Raw genomic sequence first — 12,193 nt, forward strand, 5'->3', positions numbered from 1 at the left:
GCCTCGGAACACACGCAATACACTTAGGTTGACTTGACGAGCCTAGCATGTACAGACATGGCCTCGGAACACGGAGGACCGAAAGGTCGAGCATGAGTCGTATAGAAGATACGATCAACATGGAGATGTTCACCGATCTTGACTAGTCCGTCTCACGTGATGATCGGACACGGCCTAGTTAACTCGGATCATGTTTCACTTAGATGACTAGAGGGATGTCTATCTGAGTGGGAGTTCATTGTGTAATTTGATTAGATGAACTTAATTATCATGAACTTAGTCTAAAATCTTTACACTATGTCTTGTAGATCTAATGGCCAACGTTGTCCTCAATTTCAACGCGTTCCTAGAGAAAACCAAGCTGAAAGATGATGGCAGCAACTATACGGACTGGGTCCGGAACCTGAGGATCATCCTCATAGTAGCCAAGAAAGATTATGTCTTAGAAGCACCGCTAGGTGAAGCACCAATCCCAGAGAACCAAGACGTTATGAACGCTTGGCAGCAGCGTGCTGATGATTACTCCCTCGTTCAGTGCGGCATGCTTTACAGCTTAGAACCGGGTCTCCAAAAGCGTTTTGAGAAACATGGAGCATATGAGATGTTCGAGGAGCTGAAAATGGTTTTCCAAGCTCATGCCCGGGTCGAGAGATATGAAGTCTCCGACAAGTTCTTCAGCTGTAAAATGGAGGAGAATAGTTCTGTTAGTGAGCACATACTCAGAATGTCTGGGTTGCACAACCGCTTGTCTCAGCTGGGAGTTAATCTCCCGGATGACGCGGTCATTGACAGAATCCTCCAGTCGCTTCCACCAAGCTACAAGAGCTTTGTGATGAACTTCAATATGCAGGGGATGGAAAAGACCATTCCTGAGGTATATTCAATGCTGAAATCAGCGGAGGGGGAGATCAGAAAAGAACATCAAGTGTTGATGGTGAATAAAACCACTAAGTTCAAGAAGGGCAAGGGTAAGAAGAACTTCAAGAAGGACGGCAAGGGAGTTGCCGCGCCCGGTAAGCCAGTTACTGGGAAGAAGTCAAAGAATGGACCCAAGCCTGAAACTGAGTGCTTTTATTGCAAGGGAAGTGGTCACTGGAAGCGGAACTGCCCCAAATACTTAGCGGACAAGAAGGCCGGCAACGCCAAAGGTATATGTGATATACATGTAATTGATGTGTACCTTACCAGTACTCGTAGTAGCTCCTGGGTATTTGATACCGGTGCGGTTGCTCATATTTGTAACTCAAAACAGGAACTACGGAATAAACGGAGACTGGCGAAGGACGAGGTGACGATGCGCGTCGGGAATGGTTCCAAGGTCGATGTGATCGCCGTCGGCACGCTACCTCTGCATCTACCTACGGGATTAGTTTTAAACCTCAATAATTGTTATTTAGTGCCAGCTTTGAGCATGAACATTGTATCTGGATCTCGTTTAATTCGAGATGGCTACTCATTTAAATCCGAGAATAATGGTTGTTCTATTTATATGAGAGATATGTTTTATGGTCATGCCCCGCTGGTTAATGGTTTATTCTTGATGAATCTCGAACGTGATGTTACACATGTTCATAGTGTGAATACCAAAAGATGTAAAGTTGATAACGATAGTCCCACATACTTGTGGCACTGCCGCCTTGGTCACATTGGTGTCAAGCGCATGAAGAAGCTCCATGCAGATGGACTTTTGGAGTCTCTTGATTACGAATCATTTGACACGTGCGAACCATGCCTCATGGGTAAGATGACCAAGACTCCGTTCTCCGGAACAATGGAGCGAGCAACCAACTTATTGGAAATCATACATACCGATGTGTGCGGTCCAATGAGTGTTGAGGCTCGCGGAGGATATCGTTATGTTCTCACTCTCACTGATGACTTAAGTAGATATGGGTATGTCTACCTAATGAAACACAAGTCTGAAACCTTTGAAAAGTTCAAGGAATTTCAGAGTGAGGTTGAGAATCAACGTGACAGAAAAATAAATTCTTACGATCAGATCGTGGTGGAGAATATTTAAGTCACGAATTTGGTGCGCACTTAAGGAAATGTGGAATAGTTTCACAACTCACGCCGCCTGGAACACCTCAGAGAAACGGTGTGTCCGAACGTCGTAATCGCACTCTATTGGATATGGTGCGATCTATGATGTCTCTTACCGATTTACCGCTCTCATTTTGGGGCTATGCTTTAGAGACTGCCGCATTCACTTTAAATAGGGCTCCGTCGAAATCCGTTGAGACGACACCGTATGAATTATGGTTTGGGAAGAAACCTAAGCTGTCGTTTCTAAAAGTTTGGGGATGCGATGCTTATGTCAAGAAACTTCAACCTGAAAAGCTCGAACCCAAGTCGGAGAAATGCGTCTTCATAGGATACCCTAAGGAAACTATTGGGTATACCTTCTACCTCAGATCCGAAGGCAAGATCTTCGTTGCCAAGAACGGGTCCTTTCTGGAGAAGGAGTTTCTCTCGAAAGAATTGAGTGGGAGGAAAGTGGAACTTGATGAGGTGATAGTCACCCCTTCCGAACCGGAAAGTAGCGCAGCGCGGGAAAATGTTCCTGTGGTGCCTACACCGACTGGGGAGGAAGTTAATGATGATGATCATGAAGCTTCGGATCAAGTTACTACTGAACTTCGTAGGTCCACAAGGACACGTTCCGCACCAGAGTGGTACGGCAACCCTGTCCTGGAAATCATGTTGTTAGACAACGGTGAACCTTCGAACTATGAAGAAGCGATGGCGGGCCCGGATTCCGACAAATGGCTAGAAGCCATGAAATCCGAGATAGGATCCATGTATGAAAACGAAGTATGGACTTTGACTGACTTGCCCGATGATCGGCGAGCCATAGAAAACAAATGGATCTTTAAGAAGAAGACAGACGCGGATGGTAATGTGACCATCTATAAGGCTCGACTTGTCGCTAAGGGTTATCGACAAGTTCAAGGGGTTGACTACGATGAGACTTTCTCACCCGTAGCGAAGCTGAAGTCCGTCCGAATCATGTTAGCAATTGCCGCATACTATGATTATGAGATATGGCAGATGGACGTCAAAACGGCATTCCTTAACGGCTTCCTTAAGGAAGAGTTGTATATGATGCAGCCGGAAGGTTTTGTCGATCCTAAGAATGCTAACAAAGTATGCAAGCTCCAGCGCTCAATCTATGGGCTGGTGCAAGCATCTCGGAGTTGGAACATTCGCTTTGATGAGATGATCAAAGCGTTTGGGTTTACACAGACTTATGGAGAAGCCTGTGTTTACAAGAAAGTGAGTGGGAGCTCTGTAGCATTTCTCTTATTATATGTGGATGACATATTATTGATGGGAAATGATATAGAATTCTTGGAAAGTATAAAGGCCTATTTGAATAAGTGTTTTTCAATGAAGGACCTTGGAGAAGCTGCTTATATATTAGGCATCAAGATCTATAGAGATAGATCAAGACGCCTCATTGGTCTTTCACAGAGTACATACCTTGACAAGATATTGAAGAAGTTCAATATGGATCAGTCCAAGAAGGGGTTCTTGCCTGTATTGCAAGGTGTGCAATTGAGCACGGCTCAATGCCCGACCACGGCAGAAGATATAGAAAAGATGAGTGTCATCCCCTATGCCTCGGCCATAGGGTCTATTATGTATGCCATGCTGTGTACCAGACCTGATGTAAACCTTGCCGTGAGTTTGGTAGGAAGGTACCAAAGTAATCCCGGCATGGAACACTGGACAGCGGTCAAGAATATCCTAAAGTACCTGAAAAGGACTAAGGATATGTTTCTCGTTTATGGAGGTGACGAAGAGCTCGTCGTAAAGGGTTACGTCGACGCTAGCTTCGACACAGATCTGGATGACTCGAAGTCACAAACCGGATACGTGTATATTTTGAATGGAGGAGCAGTAAGCTGGTGCAGTTGCAAGCAAAGCGTCGTGGCGGGATCTACATGTGAAGCGGAGTACATGGCAGCCTCGGAGGCAGCACAGGAAGCAGTCTGGATGAAGGAGTTCATTACCGACCTAGGGGTGATTCCCAATGCGTCGGGCCCGATGACTCTCTTCTGTGACAACACTGGAGCTATTGCCCTTGCGAAGGAGCCCAGGTTTCACAGGAAGACCAGGCATATCAAGCGTCGCTTCAACTCCATTCGTGAAAGTGTTCAAAATGGAGACATAGATATTTGTAAAGTACATACGGACCTGAATGTAGCAGATCCGTTGACTAAACCTCTCCCTAGAGCAAAACATGATCAACACCAGGACGCAATGGGTGTTCGATTCATCACAATGTAACTAGATTATTGACTCTAGTGCAAGTGGGAGACTGTTGGAAATATGCCCTAGAGGCAATAATAAATGGTTATTATTATATTTCTTTGTTCATGGTAATTGTCTATTGTTCATGCTATAATTGTGTTATCCGGAAATCGTAATACATGTGTGAATACATAGACCACAACGTGTCCCTAGTAAGCCTCTAGTTGACTAGCTCGTTGATCAACAGATAGTCATGGTTTCCTGACTATGGACATTGGATGTCATTGATAACGGGATCACATCATTAGGAGAATGATGTGATGGACAAGACCCAATCCTAAGCATAGCATAAAAGATCGTGTAGTTTCGTTTGCTAGAGCTTTTCCAATGTCAAGTATCTTTTCCTTAGACCATGAGATCGTGCAACTCCCGGATACCGTAGGAGTGCTTTGGGTGTGCCAAACGTCACAACGTAACTGGGTGACTATAAAGGTGCACTACGGGTATCTCCGAAAGTGTCTGTTGGGTTGGCACGGATCGAGACTGGGATTTGTCACTCCGTGTGACGGAGAGGTATCTCTGGGCCCACTCGGTAATGCATCATCATAATGAGCTCAATGTGACTAAGGCGTTAGTCACGGGATCATGCATTGCGGTACGAGTAAAGAGACTTGCCGGTAACGAGATTGAACAAGGTATTGGGATACCGACGATCGAATCTCGGGCAAGTAACATACCGATTGACAAAGGGAATTGTATACGGGATTGATTGAATCCTCGACATCGTGGTTCATCCGATGAGATCATCGTGGAACATGTGGGAGCCAACATGGGTATCCAGATCTCGCTGTTGGTTATTGACCAGAGAGGCGTCTCGGTCATGTCTGCATGTCTCCCGAACCCGTAGGGTCTACACACTTAAGGTTCGGTGACGCTAGGGTTGTAGAGATATGTGTATGCGGAAACCCGAAAGTTGTTCGGAGTCCCGGATGAGATCCCGGACGTCACGAGGAGTTCCGGAATGGTCCGGAGGTGAAGATTTATATATAGGAAGTCAAGTTTCGGCCACCGGGAAAGTTTCGGGGGTTACCGGTATTGTACCGGGACCACCGGAAGGGTCCCGGGGGTCCACCAGGTGGGGCCACCTATCCCGGAGGGCCCCGTGGGCTGAAGTGGGAAGGTAACCAGCCCCTAGTGGTCTGGGCGCCCCCCCATGGGCCTCCCCCCTGCGCCTAGGGTTGGAAACCCTAGGGTGGGGGGGGCGCCCCACTTGCCTTGGGGGCCAAGGCACTCCCTTGGCCGCCGCCCCCCCCATCTAGATGGGACTTGGCCGCCGCCCCCCCTCCCAGGGGGCCTATATAAAGGGGGGAGGGAGGGCAGTAGAACAACAGCCTTGGGCGCCTCCCTCCTCCCCTGCTACACCTCTCCCTCTCGCAGAAGCTCGGCGAAGCCCTGCCGAGACCCGCTACATCCACCACCACGCCGTCGTGCTACTGGATCTCCATCAACCTCTCCTTCCCCTTGCTGGATCAAGAAGGAGGAGACGTCTCTGCACCGTACGTGTGTTGAAAGCGGAGGTGCCGTCCGTTCGGCACTCGGTCATCGGTGATTTGAATCACGGCGAGTACGACTCCGTCATCCACGTTCATTGGAACGCTTCCGCTCGCGATCTACAAGGGTATGTAGATGCACTCCTTTCCCCTCGTTGCTAGTATACTCCATAGATGCATCTTGGTGAGCGTAGGAAAATTTTAAAATTATGCTACGATTCCCAACAGATCACAACATAGGTCCTCTCATAAACACTTAATACTGAGATGGTTATTTAACAAACATCATCACAACAAAAAGGAGTATTAGAGCTTGATAATGTTCTAATCTTTAGGTTGAAAACTATGAAGCTCTCTTCAAATCTTAGACATCTAAATCAGGTAGGTACTTTTCTATATGCATATATAGAAGTTGCACTAGATTACCAGTAAACAACATCACAAGCAATATTGGAAAGGGAGGTACCACGAAACATTACTCATGGCATGATACTAAGAGTCTTTCCATTTCTGGTTAACTATTCAAAAGAACTAAACCAGTTTGTATGCTATATTCTCCAAGAGCCTTTGACACCAACATGTGCGCCGAGTCTCACGAATAATTCAATAGGGAATAATTCAAACAAAAAAATCTGACCAGATACTAGATTAGTCAAACTTTTGAAGCAAAAGCTTGTAATCTCTGTCTATTTTGAGTCACAGGTTGTATTTTGGTTCTCATATTCGCAGTTTTTAAAAATGACATAGCAACTAAACAAAAGAGCATGCTTAGAAATTAGAATGGAAGGCATGTGAGCTCGAGTTTGTCTCAACTTTTTATTTAAATAGCTGCAATGCCTGATTCCACCGGTTGTGTGCGAATCTCACTATATGAAATAGAATACACTAGAGTGGTTTTTTCTGGTACAAGATAACTAATGTTTACACAATTTGTTTCATTACTGGCAAGTACTTTAGAGTTTTTTGGGATGAATGTGATTTCTTCTTTATTTTCCCTTCATGTGGTATGTGCACCACACAGTAGCTTGTATTGTTGATGCATATTCATTTAATTAGCTCGTGAGTAAATAAATAAATAAGTGTGAACATATTATTCTTACGCACGAGCATGTGCTAACTGAATAATATTGGTTAGTTCTGATCTCTCCCAAGAAGCTTGATGAACGAGAAGCACTACAATTGGAGGCCAAGGCTGCAACTTTGCTGTTGTGTACTATCAGGCTTGCCAAGTGGATGCATTTTCAGAGACAATGCTAGTTGAGCTATGATTATTTTAGTCATTCATAATTAGTCTTGCCCGTGTTCTACCCAAGAATGACCCTCTCATGCAATGTAACACTTGATATGCATGTGTCTCTTCTGTTGTGCTCTCGGACCATTGCAGTTTAAATGTATGTTTGATACGTCTCCAACGTATCTATAATTTTTGATTGCTCCATGCTATATTATCTTCTGTTTTGGAAATTATTGGGCTTTATTATTCACTTTTATATTATTTTTGGGACTAACCTATTAACCGGAGGCCCAACCCAGAATTGCTGTTTTTTGCCTATTTCAGAGTTTCGCAGAAAAAGAATATCAAACGGAGTCCAAACGGAATGAAACCTTCGGGAACGTGATTTTCAGAACGAACATGATCCAGGAGACTTGGACCCTACGTCAAGAAATAAAGGAGGAGGCCACGAGGTAGGGGGCGCGCCTACCCCCCCCCCCCCAGGCGCGCCCTCCACCCTCGTGGGCCCCCTGTTGCTCTACCGACGTACTCCTTCCTCCTATATATACCTACGTACCCCCAAACGATCAGATACGGAGCCAAAAACCTAATTCCACCGCCGCAACCTTCTGTACCCACGAGATCCCATCTTGGGGCCTGTTCCGGAGCTCCGCCGGAGGGGGCATCAATTACGGAGGGCTTCTACATCAACACCATAGCCCCTTCGATGATGTGTGAGTAGTTTACTTCAGACCTTCGGGTCCATAGTTATTAGCTAGCTGGCTTCTTCTCTCTTTTTGGATCTCAATACAATGTTCTCCCCCTCTCTCGTGGAGATCTATTCGATGTAATCTTCTTTTGCGGTGTGTTTGTTGAGACCGATGAATTGTGGGTTTATGATCAAGTTTATCTATGAACAATATTTGAATCTTCTGAATTCTTTTATGTATGATTGGTTATCTTTGCAAGTCTCTTCGAATTATCAGTTTGGTTTGGCCTACTAGATTGATCTTTCTTGCAATGGGAGAAGTGCTTAGCTTTGGGTTCAATCTTGCGGTGTCCTTTCCCAGTGACAGTAGGGGCAGCAAGGCACGTATTGTATTGTTGCCATCGAGGATAACAAGATGGGTTTTTATCATATTGCATGAATTTATCCCTCTACATCATGTCATCTTGCTTAAGGCGTTACTCTGTTCTTATGAACTTAATACTCTAGATGCATGCTGGATAGCGGTCGATGTGTGGAGTAATAGTAGTAGATGCAGGCAGGAGTCGGTCTACTTGTCTCGGACGTGATGCCTATATACATGATCATACCTAGATATTCTCATAACTATGCTCAATTCTGTCAATTGCTCAACAGTAATTTGTTCACCCACCGTAAAATACTTATGCTCTTGAGAGAAGCCACTAGTGAAACCTATGGCCCCCGGGTCTATCTTCATCATATTAATCTTCCAACACTTAGTTATTTCCTTTGCTTTTTTACTTTGCCTTTTATTTTACTTTGCATCTTTATCATAAAAATACCAAAAATACTATCCTATCATATCTATCAGATCTCACTCTCGTAAGTGACCGTGTAGGGATTGACAACCCCTTATCGCGTTGGTTGCGAGGATTTATTTGTTTTGTGTAGGTGCGAGGGACTCGCGCGTAGCCTCCTACTGGATTGATACCTTGGTTCTCAAAAACTGAGGGAAATACTTACGCTACTTTGCTGCATCACCCTTTCCTCTTCAAGGGAAACCAACGCAGTGCTCAAGAGGTAGCAAGAAGGATTTCTGGCGCCGTTGCCGGGGAGGTCTACGCAAAAGTCAACATACCAAGTACCCATCACAAACCCTTATCTCCCGCATTATATTATTTGCCATTTGCCTCTCGTTTTCCTCTCCCCCACTTCACCCTTGCCGTTTTATTCGCCCTCTCTTTTCCGTTCGCCTTCTTCTTTTTGCCCCTCGCTCTTTCTGTCGTTGTGTCTGAGATTGGGGAAATTATTGCCGATATGGACAATAATAATATCATGGAAAATTCTGATGCTCCTGCTGAAGAACCCCCTACCTTGCATGCAAAAATATTTCGAATTGGTAGTGGTAATATTATTGGAAAAGGAGTTATTCAAGATTTATTTACTTGTGCCGGTGCTTTGCCTTCTATGGGCGGTTCTATTCTTCATAGAACTAGTAGTCTTGCGGACGCTATTGCCATGCTTATAGTTGAACTTGAAAGGCAATTTATGCACATGCACCCTTGCATACAAAGGATTTCCCTAGAATTTTCTAATATAGAGCATTCTTCTGTTAAGCGTGCCGCTACTATCTTTTTGGCTCATGAATTCAGATTTATAATAAAAGAGGCCAAAGAAATATTTGCGTATTATAGGGTGGACGCTGGCCGTCCTCCCATAAAGGCTATCCTCTTTGATCAAGAAGAAATAATGCGTTTTCAATCTCTAGACTATGTTGCTTTCAATGAAAACCTTAGAAAAAAGGTCCCTACCAATGTTCTAGTTGATAGAATTTCTGAACTTAATGATGATTTGGCTATTCGAAATAATGAGCTAGGATATTCTCTTGAGTATAGGCTCACAAAGTTCTGTCAAAAGAATGCTTATAATGATGAATTGGTTGTGCAATACGAAGGGCCGAAGGAGGAACCTATACCTCCTAAAATTGATCTTGGGGACTTTTGTCCCATTAAATTTAGCCCTTTTGATTACTTTTGCTTGCCTCAAAGAAAACTTGCTGCCGAACGTAGAGAGTATGAAATGAGTTTCACTGATCTATCCTATTACTATGGCAATACCTAGATCTATCCTTGCTTTTATGCCTAGCTAGGGGCGTTAAACGATAGCGCTTGTTGGGAGGCAACCCAATTTTATTTTTTAGTTTTTTGCTTTTTGCTTCTGTTTAGGAATAAATATTTGTTCTAGCCTCTGGTTAGATGTGTTTTTTATGTTTTACTTAGTGTTTGTGCCAAGTTAAACCTATAGGATCTTCTTGGATGATAGTTATTTGATCTTGCAGAAATTTGCAGAACCTTTCTGTTCATGAAAATAATTGTTAAAAATCATCAGAACGTGATAAAATATTGATTCCAATTGCTGCTGATCAATAAACAAATTGTCTAGGTCTTCCTATTTTTTCTGATTTTTTGGAGTTCCAGAAGTTTGCGTTAGTTACAGATTACTACAGACTGTTCTGTTTTTGACAGATTCTGTTTTTCGTGTGTTGTTTGCTTATTTTGATGAATCTATGGCTAGTAAAATAGCTTATAAACCATAGAGAAGTTGGAATACAGTAGGTTTAACACCAATATTAATAAAGAGTGAGTTCATTACAGTACCTTGAAGTGGTCTTTTGTTTTCTTTCGCTAACGGAGCTCACGAGATTTTCTGTTAAGTTTTGTGTTGTGAAGTTTTCAAGTTTTGGGTGAAAGATTTGATGGATTATGGAACAAGGAGTGGCAAGAGCCTAAGCTTGGGGATGCCCATGGCACCCCCAAGATAATCTAAGGACACCTAAAAGCCAAAGCTTGGGGATGCCCCGGAAGGCATCCCTCTTTTGTCTACTTCCATCGGTAACTTTACTTGGAGCTATATTTTTATTCACCACATGATATGTGTTTTGCTTGGAGCGTCTTGTATGATTTGAGTCTTTGCTTTTTAGTTTACCACAATCATATTTTCTGTACACACCTTTTCAGAGAGACACACATGATTCGGAAATTATTAGAATACTCTATGTGCTTCACTTATATCTTTTGAGTTATATAGTTTTTGCTCTAGTACTTCACTTATATCTTTTAGAGCACGGTGGTGGATTTGTTTTATAGAAACTATTGATCTCTCATGCTTCACTTATATTATCTTGAGAGTCTTAAATAGCATGGTAATTTGCTTAAATAATCCTAATATGCTAGGTATTCAAGATTAGTAAAAACTTTCTTATGAGTGTGTTGAATACTAAGAAAAGTTTGATGCTTGACAATTGTTTTGAGATATAAAGATGGTGATATTAGAGTCATGCTAGTTGAGTAGTTGCGAATTTGAGAGATACTTGTGTTAAAGTTTGTGATTCCTGTAGCATGCACGTATGGTGAACCGTTATGTGATGAAGTCGGAGCATAATTTATTTATTGATTGTCTTCCTTATGAGTGGCGGTCGGGGACGAGCGATGATCTTTTCCTACCAATCTATCCCCCTAGGAGCATGCGCGTAATACTTTGCTTTGATAACTTTTAGATTTTTGCAATAAGTATATGAGTTCTTTATGACTAATGTTGAGTCCATGGATTATACGCACTTTTCTTCCTTCCACCATTGCTAGCCTCTCTAATACCGCGCACTTTTCGCCGGTATCATACACCCACCATATACCTTCCTCAAAACAGCCACCATACCTACCTATCATGGCATTTCCATATATTGCCATGCAACTTACCATCGTTCCGATTATTATGACGCACTCCATCATTGTCATATTGCTTTGCATGATCATGTAGTTGACATTGTATTTGTGGCAAAGCGACCATTCATAATTCTTTCATACATGTCACTCTTGATTCATTGCATATCCCGGTACACCGCCGGAGGCATTCACATAGAGTCATATTTTGTTCTAAGTATTGAGTTGTAATTTTTGAGTTGTAAGTAAATAAAAGTGTGATGATCATCATTTTTAGAGCATTGTCCCAAGTGAGGAAAGGATGATGGAGACTATGATTCCCCCACAAGTCGGGATGAGACTCCAGACGAAATTAAAAAAAAGAGGCCATAAAGAAAAAAAAGGCCCAAAATAAAAAAAAGAGAGAAAAAGAGAGAAGGGATAATGTTACTATCCCTTTACCGCACTTGTGCTTCAAAGTAGCACCATGATCTTCATGATAGAGAGTCTCTCATTTTATCACTTTCATATACTAGTGGGAATTTTTCATTATAGAACTTGGCTTGTATATTCCAATGATGGGCTTCCTCAAAATGCCCTAGGTCTTCGTGAGCAAGCGAGTTGGATGCACACCCACTTAGTTTCTTTTGTTGAGCTTTCATATACTTATAGCTCTAGTGCATCCGTTGCATGGCAATCCCTACTCACTCACATTGATATCTATTGATGGGCATCTCCATAGCCCATTGATACGCCTAGTTGATGTGAGACTATCTTCTCCCTTTTT

This window comes from Triticum aestivum, chromosome 4D, assembly GCF_018294505.1.
Source record: "Triticum aestivum cultivar Chinese Spring chromosome 4D, IWGSC CS RefSeq v2.1, whole genome shotgun sequence".
Classification (NCBI taxonomy): Eukaryota; Viridiplantae; Streptophyta; class Magnoliopsida; order Poales; family Poaceae; genus Triticum; species Triticum aestivum.